The sequence below is a fragment of the Mixophyes fleayi genome, chromosome 8, assembly GCF_038048845.1.
Source record: "Mixophyes fleayi isolate aMixFle1 chromosome 8, aMixFle1.hap1, whole genome shotgun sequence".
Taxonomy (NCBI): domain Eukaryota; kingdom Metazoa; phylum Chordata; class Amphibia; order Anura; family Limnodynastidae; genus Mixophyes; species Mixophyes fleayi.
Genome location: NC_134409.1, coordinates 142,706,549 through 142,725,956, shown reverse-complemented (window position 1 = coordinate 142,725,956; position 19,408 = coordinate 142,706,549). Strand labels below are relative to the sequence as shown.

The window sequence follows — 19,408 nt, the reverse complement described above, 5'->3', positions numbered from 1 at the left end:
TTGCTGGTAATGACATGACGCAGTAAAGCTGCCGGGGCAATCTCCTCTGCGTGCTGTGGTGAGTAGGGGGAGGTGGCTCTATCTATAGCAGTATGTGTGTCAGATATTCTGTATGTTACATTGTATCCATAGATTGTTATATCACATGATCAATAAGAGAATCAGCCAGAGAAGACATATTTTAGAGGCAGATTTGTCTGCAGAGCTTACAGCCTATAACACTTCAGTCTATAGTGCTGGATTCTTCATTGCCAGTGACTGTAATACTGAAGGACTGGAGTAAGGAACCAGATCACAGCTTTTACTGGAATGTCAAAGGGATTTTCTTTACTGGTACAACCTACTCCAAAAAATGGTGTGCCCCTGCCTCAGTCGTTGCCACCTCCTCTCTGCCCGCATCCTGGCACACAGCCCGACTTGTGTGACATGTCCCAGAGGCAATGCTGTAGCCACAAATGAGAAAACAATGGTTCAGTCCTGGTTTCTAGGCTTCAGTCTCCCTGCCTGGATCTGTTGCTGCTTTATCCCTCCCTCCCCTTCTCTTTCTGTGCATTCCTCATTCTCCAGCCAGTAAACATCCTTCCATGTATCCCCTGTGATCTCACTGCACCACTGGGATGCTGTGACAGTCCTCCCCCTACCTGCTGGGCTATGATGGTACAGTCTGCAGAGGGACTCCTGTAATGTATCGTGCATTATCCATCTGCTCCAGATGCTGAGAGTGATTATTCTGCTCCTGTCTAATTGTCATGATATCTTAGCCAAGTAAGTAGAGATCCCCAGCATGAATATAGGAGAGGTGAGGTCCACCTCTCTGCCTCTCCCCTTCCATCCTGAGCTCAGTGTTTATTGGAAATAGGCAAAGGAGCTGTGTGTCCTGTAGAGCAAGGTGACTCCTTCCCATAGACTGCACCGGCCTCCTAGCAGCAAATCGTGGCGGATCCTTCCTATGCTGTAAGAGTTCTGCTGCTGTCGATGGACAGGATGGATTAACAGAGTGATGCTGCTTGATGTGAGCACTGAGAGGAGCTCTGATGCCCTGAAGACAGAAGGCTGTGATTGATAGAAGGTTGTCTGTCTGCAGGTTGCTCTGTGCTGTCGGTGATGTAAGTAGGAGACATTGCAGAGGTACAGAGGATCGTAATTGCCACTCCTAATATATATAGAAGTGTTAGATGCAGACTGTGCAGGAAACTGCGGCTGATTTCGTTAATGACAGAGGAGAATAGATATAGATATATATATATATATATATATATATATATATATATATATATATATATATATATATATATATACTGCTGCAGAAATGCTCCGTTCTTTTCTACTCACTATTTGTCAGTCATTCTGTTAGTCCAGAGTATCAGAGAATTAGTTGGTTATGCTTCGTTTGTGCAGAAGGTCAAATGCAGAACTATACAGTTGCGGTTGCTCTAGTGATGGCTCCCGGGTAATCCCATGGATTATTTAATGGTAACTAAACTCCCGCAGTCCAAACAAAACAGTCAGGCCGGTGACTTCGCCCAGAAGAATTGGCCTGGCTTTTAGGTCATTGAAGTGCAATGTGCAAAAATGCTATTTATTATATGTGGATGTGCACAGGATCTGACTGACATGAAGAACAGCCGAGATATTGTCTTATTTTATTTTGATAGATGTGTAATTCTTTTCACCTGGTCCAGCAATATAATCTAACACACTCACATTAGCGTTATTCTCCTCACAACCTGCTCAGCAATATTATAGTTTTATACTATAGGTTTCTGTGGGGTATTTTCATGTTTCCTCAGTTTTACTGAACCTACAACGTGCAGAGCGCAGCTTTACCTGCGGCTGTGAGCGCAGCTTTACCTGCGGCTGTGAGCGCAGCTTTACCTGCGGCTGTGAGCGCTGGGACTAGTTATATGGTTGGAATCAGAGCAGGAAGGAGGCAGCTACCCAAGGTCACTTTCACATGAATTGTGTCTAGCGCTGCAGTTCGAGGAGTTAGCGGAGGCTCCGTCCACCTTCCAGGGCATTGGGTGTGAGAATGAGCCTCTCATATGGTACAAGGTCTCATAGTTGGGGATAGCTGATTGCACAGTTGAGTGATGGAACCGCACTTGCAAGGTGACTCTAGTACTCTGCAGTGCTGTATATTACATCCAGCAGTTCTCATGTAGGATGAGGGATCTCACAGACTGGCAGAAGGTCATTTATACTCTACTAATAACAAGGTCACTCTGACACATGTTCAGAGACCTGTGGTCCTACAACAATATATATCCATCAGTGTTAGCAATGCAGCCAGAGAATGGGGTAATAATGTGAGAGAACATCATCACCTTATAGGGAGAGATAGTGTAATGTGAGGGTATGTAGCATGGTCTATCTATCTATCTATCTATCTATCTATCTATCTATCTGTCCATATCTATCTATCTATCTATCTATCTATCTATCTATCTACCTATCTATCTGTCCATATCTATCTATCTATCTATCTATCTATCTATCTATCTATCTATCTGTCCATATCTATCTATCTATCTATCTATCTATCTATCTATCTATCTATCTATCTACCTATCTATCTATCTATCTGTCCATATCTATCTATCTATCTATCTATCTATCTATCTATCTATCTGTCCCTATCTATCTATCTATCTATCTATCTATCTATCTATCTATCTATCTATCTGTCCATATCTATCTATCTATCTATCTATCTATCTATCTATCTGTCCCTATCTATCTATCTATCTATCTATCTATCTATCTATCTATCTATCTATCTGTCCCTATCTATCTATCTATCTATCTATCTATCTATCTATCTATCTGTCCATATTTATCTATTTATCTATCTATCTATCTGTCCATATCTATCTATTTATCTATCTATCTTATATATTTAAGATAGATATGAGATAGATAGATAGATATCTATCACTCTTATCTATCTATCTATCTATCTATCTATCTATCTATCTATCTATCTATCTATCTATCACTCTACCTCATATCTATCTATCTATCTATCTATCTATCTATCTATCTATCTATCTATCACTCTACCTCATATCTATCTATCTATCTATCTATCTATCTATCTATCTCATATCTATCTATCTATCTCATATCTATTTATCTATCTATCTCATATCTATTTATCTATCTATCTCATATCTATCTATCTATCTATCTATCTATCTATCTATCTATCTATCTATCTATCTATCCATCTATCCATCTATCCATCTCATATCTATCTATTTATCTATTCATCTATCTATCTATCTATCTATCTATCTATGAGAGACGGGTGGGTTGTCAGATTTATCATTCAGCATCGGTGGGGGCTGAGTATTTCCTGATGCCCCCTCACTCAGAGTAAATCTCCAATGACTGAGGGTCTGAACTGGCTGCAGGTATCAGAATCACATTTGTTTCAGATGCATTCACTCTTTATACCCCTTAATAACCGCATGTTTCATGTGTAACTTTCTCTATAGTGGGTGTTATGTACTGACTTCTACTTACCCATTACTGTGTACATATAAAACTCTAATGATATTATTACATACCTGCAGCCTATGGACAGTGTGGTATTATGCTGCTCTGAAAGTGAAGGTTTGGGCTGTGATAGGACCCCCGGATTGTCCTGGATGGTACCAGAGAATGAACCCCAATTGGCCAGATGACTCCAGAGTAACGTGTAAAGTGACTGGAGAGCAGTCATATGAACTATGGGCTAATATGCCTCTCTGTGCCGCACCACGACATAAATCAATACTGAGCATGGTTGCAGAGTAAATAATAATTCATGTCAGTAGAAACATTAATGATAATAATAGAACCAATCTAAGCACTGCAGCCTATATTATATTATATTATATCATATTATATCATATTATATCATATTATAGAGGCATATGAGGATTGGCCAGTGGAATCATGGGGTGATGAATGATGAATTAGGGGGAAAGAATGGTGATTTGGGAGGATGAATGATTACTTAAGAGTATGAATTATTAGGAGGATGAAGGATGAATTGAGGGGAGGAAAGGTGATTTGGGGGGGTAATTGTTGAAATAGCTGGGGAAATGGTGAATTGAGGGGTGAATGATGATTTGGGGGGGAGGAGGAATGGTGAATTGGGAGGATGATTGATGAAGTTGGGGATAATTGTTGAAATGGGGGGAAAATGGTGAATTAAGGGGATAAGTGATGATTTGGGGGGGAGAAGGGTGAATTGGGGTAATGAATGATTTGGGGTGAAGAATGATAAATTGGGGGGGAAGAATGGTGAATTAAGAGGCTGAATGATGAGTTAGAGGGGTGAATGTTTCACACATTTCATTTGGGTATTTTTTACATGATGAATGTTGGTAATTCCGCCCATTAAAGGGTTACATTTTGAGCTTGTTAACTCCACTCGGCTTTCGTGTCATAATTATGTCTATTTATGGGACCCTTTTTATTGATTACTGCATATGAATAGAAAGATGAGCAGCTTATTAGTGTCTGAGAAGGGCCGGTCCAAACCTACTTGTACAATTCACAGACTCCGATCAGTCACTTTCTTTTCTTTTTCTACACAAACATATTTATTTCACTGTGTGATGGGGAGACATTAAAAATGCAAGATATGTGCAATATAAAACCACTGATTCCCCTTATTATAAGCCTCTAAGTCCAAGGAGCAGATCTTCTAAATAATGCCCAGATAATGCTTTTATCACCTCTTCTGCTGTCTGTGTAATACGTATCCCCATGTAGAAATATCAGGTAATGGCCAAATGATGGATCAGTGTATGGGATATAAAGGATGTAATTCTCTGTTGTATATCTAGATATTTGACATATTCATTATTGACAGTTGACAATGGCTGCATTATATATATATATATATATATATATATATATATATATATATATATTATATAATGTAAGAGACTGGAATGTGATAGTGATACAATGTAGCAGTAGAAGTGGCGGTATGACATACCCTGTATACCTCCCACCTCCACCACTGTATATATCTATAATATAAAAGCCTAGTGGCGTGTGTTAGTCTGTGTGTGTGTGTGTGTGTGTGTGAAAAAAAAAAACCAAGCTGCAGCGCCACCTGCTGGGTGGAGTTATACACTGACCTACTAAATTCTTAGTGTGTGTGGAAAAAAAAACTCAGAAAGGGCTGAAATTTGGTATACGAAGATGTTTTTAATTTGTTAATTTAATTTGTTAATTGTTAAAAGTGTTTATAAAGATTTAAAAAAAATATATATATATTTCTTGAAGGAGAAATGACAGTTGGGAGTGGTTGGTGGTTGCCGGGGGTGACAGTTGGGAGTGGTTGGTGGTTGCCGGGGGAGACAGTTGGGAGTGGTTGGTGGTTGCCGGGGGTGACAGTGGGGAGTGGTTGGTGGCTGCCGGGGGTGACAGTGGGGAGTGGTTGGTGGTTGCCGGGGGTGACAGTTGGGAGTGGTTGGTGGTTGCCGGGGGTGACAGTGGGGAGTGGTTGGTGGTTGCCGGGGGTGACAGAGCGAGAGGAGTGTGATACTCAGGACCGCTGAGAGAGATCCCTGTGTCTGGAAAGACATCTGGATAGATGTGGCGATAAAGATGAAGGATGAGGTGATGGGGAAAAATGATGAGGTGGTGACATGTGGACAAAACCACGTTAAAGGGAGCTTGCGTCGGGAAGTATTATTATTATAATTATTATTATTATCGTTTATTTGTTAGGCGCCACAAGGTTTCCGCAGCGCCGTACACGGTACAAACAGTAGACTATACAGGGTAAAACAATACAGAACAATAAACACAAAGTACCAGTACTACAGAAACTCCAGGCAGGTAGATACAGTAGAGACGGAGCGGAAGAACAGGTATGGAGACGGGAGGGGGGGCCTGCTCATACGAGCTTACATCCTAAGGGAGGGTAAACAGAATCAGGTACATAAGGGAGCCAGTGAAGCAAAGGGGAGAGTAAAAAGGAGCCAGGGAGAAACAGAAGAGGTGAGGGGTTAAGTGGATGGTTGGTAGGCCTTGAGGAACAGGTGAGTTTTAAGAGCCCGCTTGAAGGAGCACAGATTGGGAGAGAGACGGATGGAACGAGGGAGTTTATACCAGTGAAGGGGGGCAGCACGGGAGAAGTCTTGTATTCTAGAGTGGGAAGAGGTGATCAGAGTGGAGGAGAGGCGGCGATCATTGGCTGAGAGCAGGGAGCGGGCGGGAGTAACGCTCTTCCCCTGAGGAGGCCTGGGCTAGGCCCAAATGGACCCTAGTCTCTACCTCTCTGTCTGTATGTATATGTCTATGTGTGTGAGTGCATCTATATTAGGGAATTTAGACTGTAAGCTCCAATGGGGCAGGGACTGAGGCGAATGAGTTCTCTGTACAGCGCTGCGGAATTAGTGGCGCTATATATATAAATGATGATGATGATGATGATGAAGAACCTTTTTAACACCTTAAGTAGCTTGATTTGACTAGAATGCATGAGTATCATGCACGGGTTAACTTGTATATATTTATATATATATAATGTAACTGACTGAAATGTGATAGTGTTACAATGTAGCAGTAGAAGTGGTGGTATGACATACCCTGTATACCTCCCACTTCCACCACTCTGTGTATAAATATATATATATATATATATATATATATATATATATATATATATATATATATATATATATATGTGACTGGAGTGTGATAGTGATACAATGTAGCAGTAGGAGAAGTGTCGGTATGACACACCCTGTATACCTCCACCTCCACCACTGTATATATATATATACAATAACATTCTAGACTAAAATATCTCATCATTATTGTTATTACTTTAATTTATAAAGCGCTTGCATATGACACGGTGCTGTACATAGACGTGATCTTGATCTACAGTACAGTGATATGAAACAGAAGGTAACTATGGCCCTGCCCACATGAGCTTACAATCTAATAGGTGGGGATTACTTGATAGAAAAAGTATTGGAACAGCAATTGGAACTGGCGGTGGGTAAAGTTCTGCAGCCGCTGTAATCGGAAACATGATCAGCCGCCAATAGTAATGACGCAGCCGCAGGCGACTAACAGTTCTGTGCAGCTACCGGTGTGATCAAAGCACAGTTTCCACTATTAACGGAGCATTGCCCTGTAAGTCTTCTATACCTGGGGAGTCACATTCTGCGTCCTCACACACTTATGGCTTATATAGTGTGACTGAGTATTGCAGCTGCTGAGCTCCAGAGATTTGGATTTGGAAAGAAAGTATCTTCGAGGTTGGTGTTTTTATTACATGACATTAGGCTGATTACACTTGTGGTTAAGGAGTTAAGTGACTGGATAAACCACACAATCTCCATCTCCACCAGAAGCCTGTTTGTAGCTGCCACAGTGATGTTTTCTGTAGCACTTCTGTATTTGAACACATGTATATTGCAGCCTGATGGGGTGAGTAGTAGGTGGGGGCGTTATGTATTATTGGCTTGGGTCTGTACGTGGCTACATGTTGCACGGGAGCGTGCAATCATAAACACTTGTTTCCACTCTTGACAATGGTGTCTTGTGATTGACAAGATGGAAGTCCCAATTCTCACTACTGCTTGTTCCCTAAGCATCACCAGCGCTATTTATAGCAGCGCATGCACCAATAATTCCTTTTGCCTGTCTCCAGCAGTTACCAGGCTGCATAGGAGGCGGAAGAAGCAGAACAGCCTCACTGGGAAATAGAATAATCTATTTATTCACCTGCAGAGAAGCCTATTGTACCACGTTCTGCTCTGGCTCCTGTGGATTATAGCAGGGTCCATGCTAGAGGAGAATTCCTGCATTAAACTGGCCCACGTTCCCAAAATGTCCTCCTCTCCCAGCTGAAATCCCAGAGACAAACATGTCCGGCATCCCACGGCTGGGCCTCCACCCACTTATTTCATTAAAACTATAATCGTTTCAGTAATGAGATTCCTGCTTTTTTTTTTTTGCTTTTTTTTTGTATCTTACTTTTTTGTCGACTATTCCCCTCAGCTTCAGCAAAGCTGTGGTTCAGCTGTAAATCTTTCTTAATGAGTTTGGAGACTTAATATTCAGCCGGACATGAGCAGTTATAATGCTTTCAGCACTGTATTAACCCTTATTGACGGCAATACTGTGTTTACTGACACTCAGTACTTATTTGGTTGTACATCACGCTGTCTATGGGCCCCAGTATGAAAGGGACACATCATATTTTGGTATTCTTTATACGTGAAAGAGATAATTGGACAAAATGTAAATCAATTGTAAGGTCTTTCGCTGTTTGTCATGATGTATTTTGCAGTGGGAGATACTGTGCAGTTTGCACTGAGATACCAGGGTGATCCTAACAGAAATACTGAGTCTGATGATGTAAACAATGTGATATGTTAACAGTGCTGGTTCTACTGATTGCTCCACGTATATTGGGCAGTAAGGTACTTGGAGCTATATGCTGCCATTTTTGGAAGACATTATGGGCCTGATTTATATGAGGCCGTAAGTACGTATGTGTTCCGTATCTTGCGTGAAATTGCTCTGCACATGCTCGGACCTTACACCAATGAGCACAGTTACAGGCAATTCATGTCCAAACACAAATGACACTTATGACGGCCTATGACTTTAGAGGAGGAGCCTGGTAGGGCAGGGGCGGACTAACATAGGCCATGTACAGTAGGTCATGTACTGTAGGCGTTCCGATGCAGATGTGGCCGAATTAAGTCCTGTGTTTGGCACACGTACGTCTTCAGCTGTATCACTGGCACCAGCTACATGTATGTACAGTTAGCTAGCACAGGACAGGTGTATACATGTCAGATACACTTTAAAAATGCATTGTGGGCCTGATAAGTCAAGTAATGTAAATGTTGATACGTAACATTGTTTTTGCAAAATCGCACTGCCCACACCCAGAACCGGAGCATATAGGCCAGTAAATGCAGCAACATGTAATTCATCTATCAGCACAAAGGGCCCTTACTGCAGCCTGTGATTCATGGACAGAACGGGGAGGGGACTGGGTGTATGCACGCAGTCAATGTACAGTAAAGGCGCACCAAGCTGGAGCGCACGCAGTAGCGTCCAATTCAAATACTTAGCATCTCTAAGGTACGTGATTTTCAGTTGTATCACTTGCACTATCTACAGGACTGGTGTAAGTACCAGTTGCTGTCGATGACGGCTGTGTCTGCATGCCAGCTGTAAAAATACATTTTATGTTCAGTAGGCATTAATAACATCCTAAGAAATGTATTTTATGGAAGAAATGTTTTTTAAAAACTCACTTTTTTATAAAAACAATATTTTGTCATTAATGACTATATTATTACCAGGAGGCAGTCGTCGAATAGGTTTTTTTCCCTGTGTGTTGTTTTGTGACTTTGTGGGCAGCACGGTGGCTCAGTGGTTAGCACTTCTGCCTCACAGCACTGGGGTGGAGTTCGATTCCCGACCATGGCCTTATCTGTGTGGAGTTTGGATGTTCTCCCCGTGTTTGCGTGGGTTTCCTCCGGGTGCTCTGGTTTCCTCCCACACTCCAAAAACATACTAGTAGGTTAATTGGCTGCTATCTCAATTGACCCTAGTGTCTCTCTCTCTCTCTGTGTCTATATTAGGGAATTTAGACTGTAAGCTCCATTGGGGCAGGGACTGATGTAAGTGAGTTCTCTGTGCAGCGCTGCGGAATTAGTGGCGCTATATAAATAAATGGTGATGATGATATGTATTGGATGTATCCTGTAGTGTATTGTGTGTCAGGTGTGTTCCTTGATGAATCAGGCCCTGACTGTACACAATACATTAAAAGCATCTTGATTTATGTATTTAATTTAAAAAAACATCAAAAAAACTATTTTTATTAAAAAAATCCATATTTTTAATAATGACTATACTGATATGAGTTGTTCATTTATTTAATCATTTACATTTTTTTAAATGTGTTAAATAGTAAATATTTAATGTGAGCGTTTATTAAACAGTCTGTTGTGTGTAATTGCAGAAGTAACATTTGGGCAGCGTGAGCTTACACTCAGATTCTGGAGATCCGCTCTTTTGTAAAACGCAACTTGCATGCAGGCAGCATCCGAACATGAGTCAAATCCTATGTATTTTTCTATGATCATTTCTAAAAAGAGAACTTTGGATGAAGCTGAACCACCGTAGGACAGGAGAGGTTTAATGTACGGCCAATTCCCAATAAGAGAGAAATAATGAACCACAACAATTCAGTGGATTGTGGGCGCTCCAGAGGACCTCAAGTTCTTATATGAATGTATAGCGAACATTTGCTCATATTCACCATTAGTAAAATGTCTGTGTGGCCACGCCCATACACAGCTGCAGCCTTATTGGTTGGATTGTTTGCCAAAAATAGAACTAATTACTAGATAATAAGTGGGAGAAAAAGTGGCCCTAGGGAGACCCCTGCACCTTATAACATGATGGACATCTACTATAGGTATAAGGGACAGTCTCTCAGTATACTGAGGGCAGCTTCTAGATTACTATCACTGTAATACCTGATTTCCTGCACACGTAACATATATATCAGAGGCCTTTTCATATAGTAATGTAAATAATATATGTCAGACTCAAAGGGACAGAAGACAACAAGACTAATGTTTGGGGGCCACACATGACCCTCAGCCTTTTATATTGTTCTATATTAGCTACAAACCTCCCAGGTGTCCGCGGCTGTTCTACAGGTCAGACCAGCGGTAAATGAGTAGGATTTGGAGGGGAGGAGAGAACAGGGCAGTGCCCCCATCCCGCGGCCGGACAGACAAACGTGAGGAGCTTTGCAGCTATTGGGGGAAACCTGATCAGATTCTGTCTGCTCCCCAGTCCCACGAGCTGACAGTGTCCTCTCTCTGAGTTCTGCAGAGATAAATATGGGTTACATCACTTACCTGATGCAGAGAACTATATTACTGCAAAACACGGTGGACTTCCAGTAACATTAAAGTTACATTAAGATACATTGTTAGTGTAAATACATTACCCATCGAGGTACAGCACTGTCTGCAGTGTATATACATTACCCATCGAGGTACAGCACTGTCTGCAGTGTATATACATTACCCATCGAGGTACAGCACTGTGTTCAGTATATATACATTAACCATCAATGAACAGAGCTGTCTGCAGTGTACTGTATATACATTAACCATAGAGGTACCGCTCTGTCTGCAGTGTACTTTATATAGATTAACCATCGAGGTTCAGCACTGTCTGCAGTGTACTGTACATACATTAACCATCGAGGTACAGCACTGTCTGCAGTGTATATACATTAACCATCGAGGTTCAGCACTGACTGCAGTGTATATACATTAACCTTAGAGGTTCAGCACTGACTGCAGTGTATATACATTAACCATCAACGAACAGAGCTGTCTGCAGTGTACTGTATATACATTAACCATCGAGGTTCAGCACTATCTGCAGTGTATATACATTAACCTTAGAGGTTCAGCACTGACTGCAGTGTATATACATTAACCATCAACGAACAGAGCTGTCTGCAGTGTATATACATTACCCATCGAGGTACAGCACTGTCTGCAGTGTATATACATTATCCATCGAGTTTCAGCACTATCTGCAGTGTATATACATTAACCATCGAGGTGCAGCACTGTTTGCAGTGTATATACATTATCCATCGAGGTTCAGCACTATCTGCAGTGTATATACATTAACCATCGAGGTTCAGCGCTGTCTGCAGTGTACAGTATATACATTATCCTTTGAGTTTCAGCACTATCTGCAGTGTATATACATTAACCATCGAGGTGCAGCACTGTTTGCAGTGTATATACATTAGCCATCGAGGTACAGTGCTGTCTGCAGTGTACTATATATACATTACCCATCGAGGTACAGCACTGTCTGCAGTGTACTATATATACATTACCCATCGAGGTACAGCACTGTCTGCAGTGTACTGTATATACATTACCCATCGAGGTATAGCACTGTCTGCAGTGTACTATATATACATTACCCATCGAGGTACAGCACTGTCTGCAGTGTACTGTATATACATTAACCATCGAGGTACAGCACTGTCTGCAGTGTACTGTATATACATTAACCGTAGAGAAACAACTGTATCCGCAGTGTGCATACAGTACATACAGTGCATACAGCGCATAGAGTACATACAGTGCATACAGCACATACAACACATAAAATGTATACAGTACATACAGCGCATACAGTGCATATAGTACATACAGTGCATACAGTACATAAAATGCATACAGTGCATACAGTACATACAGTACATACAGTGCATAAAATGCATACAGTACATACAGCACATAAAGTGCATACAGTGCATTCAGTGCATATAGTACATACAGTGCATATAGTGCATACAGTACATAAAGTGCATATAGTACATACAGTGCATATAGTGCATACAGTACATACAGCGCATACAGTGCATTCAGTGCATACAGTACATAAAATGCATACAGTACATACAGCACATACAGCGCATACAGAGCATACAGTACATAAAGTGCATACAGTACATACAGTGCATATACTACATACAGTACATACAGTGCATTCAGTGCATATAGTACATGTAGTGCATACAGAGCATACAGTATTTAAAGTGCATACAGTACATACAGCATATACAGTTCATACAGTGCATATACTACATACAGTACATACAGCACATATAGTATATACAGTATATACAGTGCATACAGTACATACAGCACATATAGTGCATACAGTATATACAGTGCATACAGTACATATACTACATACAGTACATACAGCGCATACAGTACATACACCGCATACAGTACATACAGCGCATACAGTACATACAGTACATACAGCACATATACTACATACAGTACCTACACCGCATACAGTACATACAGCGCATACAGTACATACAGTGCATACAGCACATATACTACATACAGTACATACACCGCATACAGTACATACAGTGCATACAGCACATATACTACATACAGTACATACAGCGCATACAGTACATACAGTGCATACAGCACATATACTACATACAGTACATACACCGCATACAGTACATACAGCACATATAGTATATACAGTGCATACAGTACATACAGCACATATAGTATATACAGTATATACAGTGCATACAGCACATATAGTGCATACAGTATATACAGTGCATACATTACATATACTACATACAGTACATACAGCGCATACAGTACATACAGCGCATACAGCACATATACTACATACAGTACATACACCGCATACAGTACATACAGTGCATACAGTACATATACTACATACAGTACATACAGCGCATACAGTACATACAGCGCATACAGTACATACAGTGCATACAGTACATATACTACATACAGTGCATACAGTACATATACTACATACAGTACATACAGTGCATACAGTACATACAGCGCATACAGTACATACAGTGCATACAGTACATACAGCGCATACAGTACATACACCGCATACAGTACATACAGTGCATACAGTACATATACTACATACAGTACATACACCGCATACAGTGCATACAGTACATACAGCGCATACAGTACATACAGTACATACAGCACATATACTACATACAGTACATACACCGCATACAGTGCATACAGTACATACAGCGCATACAGTACATACAGTACATACAGCACATATACTACATACAGTGCATACAGCACATATAGTACATACAGCGCATACAGTACATACAGCGCATACAGTACATACAGTGCATACAGTACATATACTACATACAGTACATACACCGCATACAGTGCATACAGTACATACAGCGCATACAGTACATACAGCACATATACTACATACAGTACATACACCGCATACAGTGCATACAGTACATACAGCGCATACAGTACATACAGTACATACAGCACATATACTACATACAGTGCATACAGCACATATAGTATATACAGTGCATACAGTACATACAGTGCATACAGCACATATACTACATACAGTACATACAGTACATACAGCGCATACAGTGCATACAGTATATACAGTGCATACACCGCATACAGTGCATACAGCACATATAGTGCATACAGTACGTACAGTGCATACACCGCATACAGTATATACAGTGCATACAGTATATACAGTGCATACAGCACATATAGTGCATACAGTGCATACAGTGCATACAGTGCATACAGTATATACAGTGCATACACCGCATACAGTGCATACAGTACATACAGTGCATATACTACATACAGTGCATACAGTATATACAGTGCATACACCGCATACAGTGCATACAGTACATACAGTGCATATACTACATACAGTACATACAGTGCATACAGTATATAGAGTGCATACAGTACATACAGTGCATACAGTACATACAGTGCATACAGCACATATACTACATACAGTACATACAGCACATACAGTGCATACAGTACATATACTACATACAGTGCATACAGCACATATAGTGCATACAGTACATACAGTGCATACAGCACATATAGTGCATACAGTACATACAGTGCATACACCGCATACAGTACATACAGCGCATACAGTACATATAGTACATACAGCGCATACAGTGCATACAGCACATATAGTATATACAGTGCATACAGTACATACAGTGCATACAGCACATATACTACATACAGTACATACAGTGCATACAGTGCATACACCGCATACAGTGCATACAGTACATACAGTGCATATACTACATACAGTACATACAGTGCATACAGTATATACAGTGCATACAGTACATATAGTACATACAGCGCATACAGTACATACAGCACATATACTACATACAGTACATACAGTGCATACAGCACATATACTACATACAGTACATACAGTACATACAGTACATACAGCACATATAGTGCATACAGTACATACAGCACATATACTACATACAGTACATACAGCACATACAGTGCATACAGCACATATAGTGCATACAGTACATACAGCGCATACAGTACATTGCATGTGCAGCAAACCTGAATTTGCGATGTAATGCGTCACATGTAATTGATTTGTAATCTGTAGAGGCCTCTTCAGAGTTTGGTCTTTCTATCAGTTTTCTAGAGAAGTCTGTCGTATTCCCTATCACTATAATATGTAATTATTAGTTTGTGCGCTATCCAATTCTCTAATTAGTACCACGCAAAATACCTGTAGATTTGTTTGAGAAGATTGGTATTTAATATATCCGTGGTTTTGTTTTTGCTATAACATAATATTGAATGTAGTTTCTTAGCATCCTGTAATATACAAGTTACACTTACTGGACGGTAGATGCCAGGACTGGACCTCAATCGTGGTCTGAATATTGTTTCCTTTCCCACCGTTCCAGTCAGTACAAATGGGAATTATTGGTTTCATAGTTGTAGGCCGTGTGGTCCGTGTGCACCATGTATAATGTATCACATCCATTATGTGTAATGTGTTAGGAAAGAGGTTTCTGTCACCACGGTGCTGTGTTCGGGTGGTGTCGTCCTATGTAATATGTCAGCTGATGATGTTGTATACATAGAGGAAATTAAGATATTTAAAAAAAAATCTGCCTTGTCAATGTCTCTTGTGAGTGACCAATTCAATCTCTTCATTTTTTTGAAGGACCCCTGTTTAGTCTTTGTCTTATTACTTTTGATATCTCTTGGATGTTGAGGTGGAATAATCTTACTGTCACTTCGCATCTAATGTTCAATTCTTTCTATCTCATGTATGAAGATTCTGACACGTATGGTGTATTTTCTCTAAATGATCTTGCCATCTATTTATTTTTTACCTTTGAATAAACTGCATTTAATCCTCTGTAGGCGTTCCTCATAGGAATAAATTAAAAGATATATTTACATAAACCGTTATAAAAGACTTCCTTCTGTACTGTGTGTCAATATTAAGAAAATAGTGCCCAAGATTGTGTTAAAGAATAAGGTTAACACAGAGAAATGTAACAGTTTGTGTTATACAAAGTTTCCTTCTTATACCTTATATCATAATTCATTGTGTGACTGTTTGTGATAAGCTCTGTATTTTATGAGATTAATAGATCCAAACAAACATATATTCTACTTTGGGGATCTACTTACTGAGCCATGAAGCGAACACAAAGTCATTAAGTTGTTTCATGAGCTTATTGGAAGGATTGGTAAAAAATGATTCCTCTATGCCGAGATCCATATACCATATGTACCCTCCTATGTAACCCCTATATAACCTTCCCAGATCCATATACCATATGTACCCTCCTATGTAACCCCTATATAACCTTCCCAGATCCATATACCATATGTACCCTCCTATGTAACCCCTATATAACCTTCCCAGATCCATATACCATATGTACCCTCCTATGTAACCCCTATATAACCTTCCAAGATCCATATACCATATGTACCCTCCTATGTAACCCCTATATAACCTTCCCAGATCCATATACCATATGTACCCTCCTATGTAACTCCTATATAACCTTCCCAGATCCATATACCATATGTACCCTCCTATGTAACCCCTATATAACCTTCCCAGATCCATATACCATATGTATCCTCCTATGTAACTCCTATATAACCTTCCCAGATCCATATACCATATGTACCCTCCTATGTAACCCCTATATAACCTTCCCAGATCCAAATACCATATGTACCCTCCTATGTAACCCCTATATAACCTTCACAGATCCATATACCATATGCACCCTCCTATGTAACTCCTATATAACCTTCACAGATCCAAATACCATATGTACCCTCCTATGTAACTCATATATAACCTTCACAGATCCATATACCATATGTACCCTCCTATGTAACCCCTATATAACCTTCCCAGATCCATATACCATATGTACCCTCCTATTTAACTCATATATAACCTTCACAGATCCATATACCATATGTACCCTCCTATGTAACCCCTATATAACCTTCCCAGATCCATATACCATATGTACCCTCCTATGTAACTCCTTTATAACCTTCCCAGATCCATATACCATATGTACCCTCCTATGTAACCCCTATATAACCTTCCCAGATCCATATACCATATGTACCCTCCTATGTAACTCCTATATAACCTTCCCAGATCCATATACCATATGTACCCTCCTATGTAACCCCTATATAACCTGCACAGATCCATATACCATATGTACCCTCCTATGTAACCCCTATATAACCTTCCCAGATCCATATACCATATGTACCCTCCTATGTAACTCCTATATAACCTTCACAGATCCATATACCATATGTACCCTCCTATGTAACCCCTATATAACCTTCCCAGATCCATATACCATATGTACCCTCCTATTTAACTCATATATAACCTTCACAGATCCATATACCATATGTACCCTCCTATGTAACCCCTATATAACCTTCCCAGATCCATATACCATATGTACCCTCCTATGTAACTCCTTTATAACCTTCCCAGATCCATATACCATATGTACCCTCCTATGTAACCCCTATATAACCTTCCCAGATCCATATACCATATGTATCCTCCTATGTAACTCATATATAACCTTCACAGATCCATATACCATATGTACCCTCCTATGTAACCCCTATATAACCTTCCCAGATCCATATACCATATGTACCCTCCTATGTAACTCCTTTATAACCTTCCCAGATCCATATACCATATGTACCCTCCTATGTAACCCCTATATAACCTTCCCAGATCCATATACCATATGTACCCTCCTATGTAACTCCTATATAACCTTCCCAGATCCATATACCATATGTACCCTCCTATGTAACTCCTATATAACCTTCCCAGATCCATATACCATATGTACCCTCCTATTTAACTCATATATAACCTTCACAGATCCATATACCATATGTACCCTCCTATGTAACCCCTATATAACCTTCCCAGATCCATATACCATATGTACCCTCCTATGTAACTCCTTTATAACCTTCCCAGATCCATATACCATATGTACCCTCCTATGTAACCCCTATATAACCTTCCCAGATCCATATACCATATGTATCCTCCTATGTAACTCATATATAACCTTCACAGATCCATATACCATATGTACCCTCCTATGTAACCCCTATATAACCTTCCCAGATCCATATACCATATGTACCCTCCTATGTAACTCCTTTATAACCTTCCCAGATCCGTATACCATATGTACCCTCCTATGTAACCCCTATATAACCTTCCCAGATCCATATACCATATGTACCCTCCTATGTAACTCCTATATAACCTTCCCAGATCCATATACCATATGTAACCTCCTATGTAACCCCTATATAACCTTCCCAGATCCATATACCATATGTATCCTCCTATGTAACTCATATATAACCTTCCCAGATCCATATACCATATGTACCCTCCTATGTAACCCCTATATAACCTTCCCAGATCCATATACCATATGTACCCTCCTATGTAACCCCTATATAACCTTCACAGATCCATATACCATATGTACCCTCCTATGTAACTCATATATAACCTTCACAGATCCATATACCATATGTACCCTCCTATGTAACCCCTATATAACCTTCACAGATCCATATACCATATGTACCCTCCTATGTAACTCATATATAACCTTCCCAGATCCATATACCATATGTACCCTCCTATGTAACCCCTATATAACCTTCACAGATCCATATACCATATGTACCCTCCTATGTAACTCCTATATAAACTTCACAGATCCATATACCATATGTACCCTCCTATGTAACCCCTATATAACCTTCCCAGATCCATATACCATATGTACCCTCCTATGTAACTCCTTTATAACCTTCCCAGATCCATATACCATATGTACCCTCCTATGTAACCCCTATATAACCTTCCCAGATCCATATACCATATGTACCCTCCTATGTAACTCCTATATAACCTTCCCAGATCCATATACCATATGTACCCTCCTATGTAACTCCTATATAACCTTCCCAGATCCATATACCATATGTACCCTCCTATTTAACTCATATATAACCTTCACAGATCCATATACCATATGTACCCTCCTATGTAACCCCTATATAACCTTCCCAGATCCATATACCATATGTACCCTCCTATGTAACTCCTTTATAACCTTCCCAGATCCATATACCATATGTACCCTCCTATGTAACCCCTATATAACCTTCCCAGATCCATATACCATATGTACCCTCCTATGTAACTCCTATATAACCTTCCCAGATCCATATACCATATGTACCCTCCTATGTAACTCCTATATAACCTTCCCAGATCCATATACCATATGTACCCTCCTATTTAACTCATATATAACCTTCACAGATCC

General features: G+C 40.1%; 1 protein-coding gene across 25 annotated transcripts in view; it reads left to right on the top strand.

Moving 5' to 3' along the window:
• Window positions 1-433: 433 nt before the first annotated feature.
• ATP2B2 (ATPase plasma membrane Ca2+ transporting 2) overlaps window positions 434-19,408 on the top strand; it is a 266,349-nt gene continuing 247,374 nt past the window's right edge. For 6 of the 25 annotated variants that reach the window (XM_075183930.1, XM_075183940.1, XM_075183939.1 and 3 more), the window contains exon 1: window positions 442-1,106. The gene's annotated coding sequence lies outside the window, so the exon portion shown is untranslated. Of the gene's footprint in view, window positions 1,129-19,408 lie in introns of all 25 variants that reach the window. The other 19 variants (XM_075183952.1, XM_075183944.1, XM_075183943.1 and 16 more) reach the window with 8 other exon arrangements.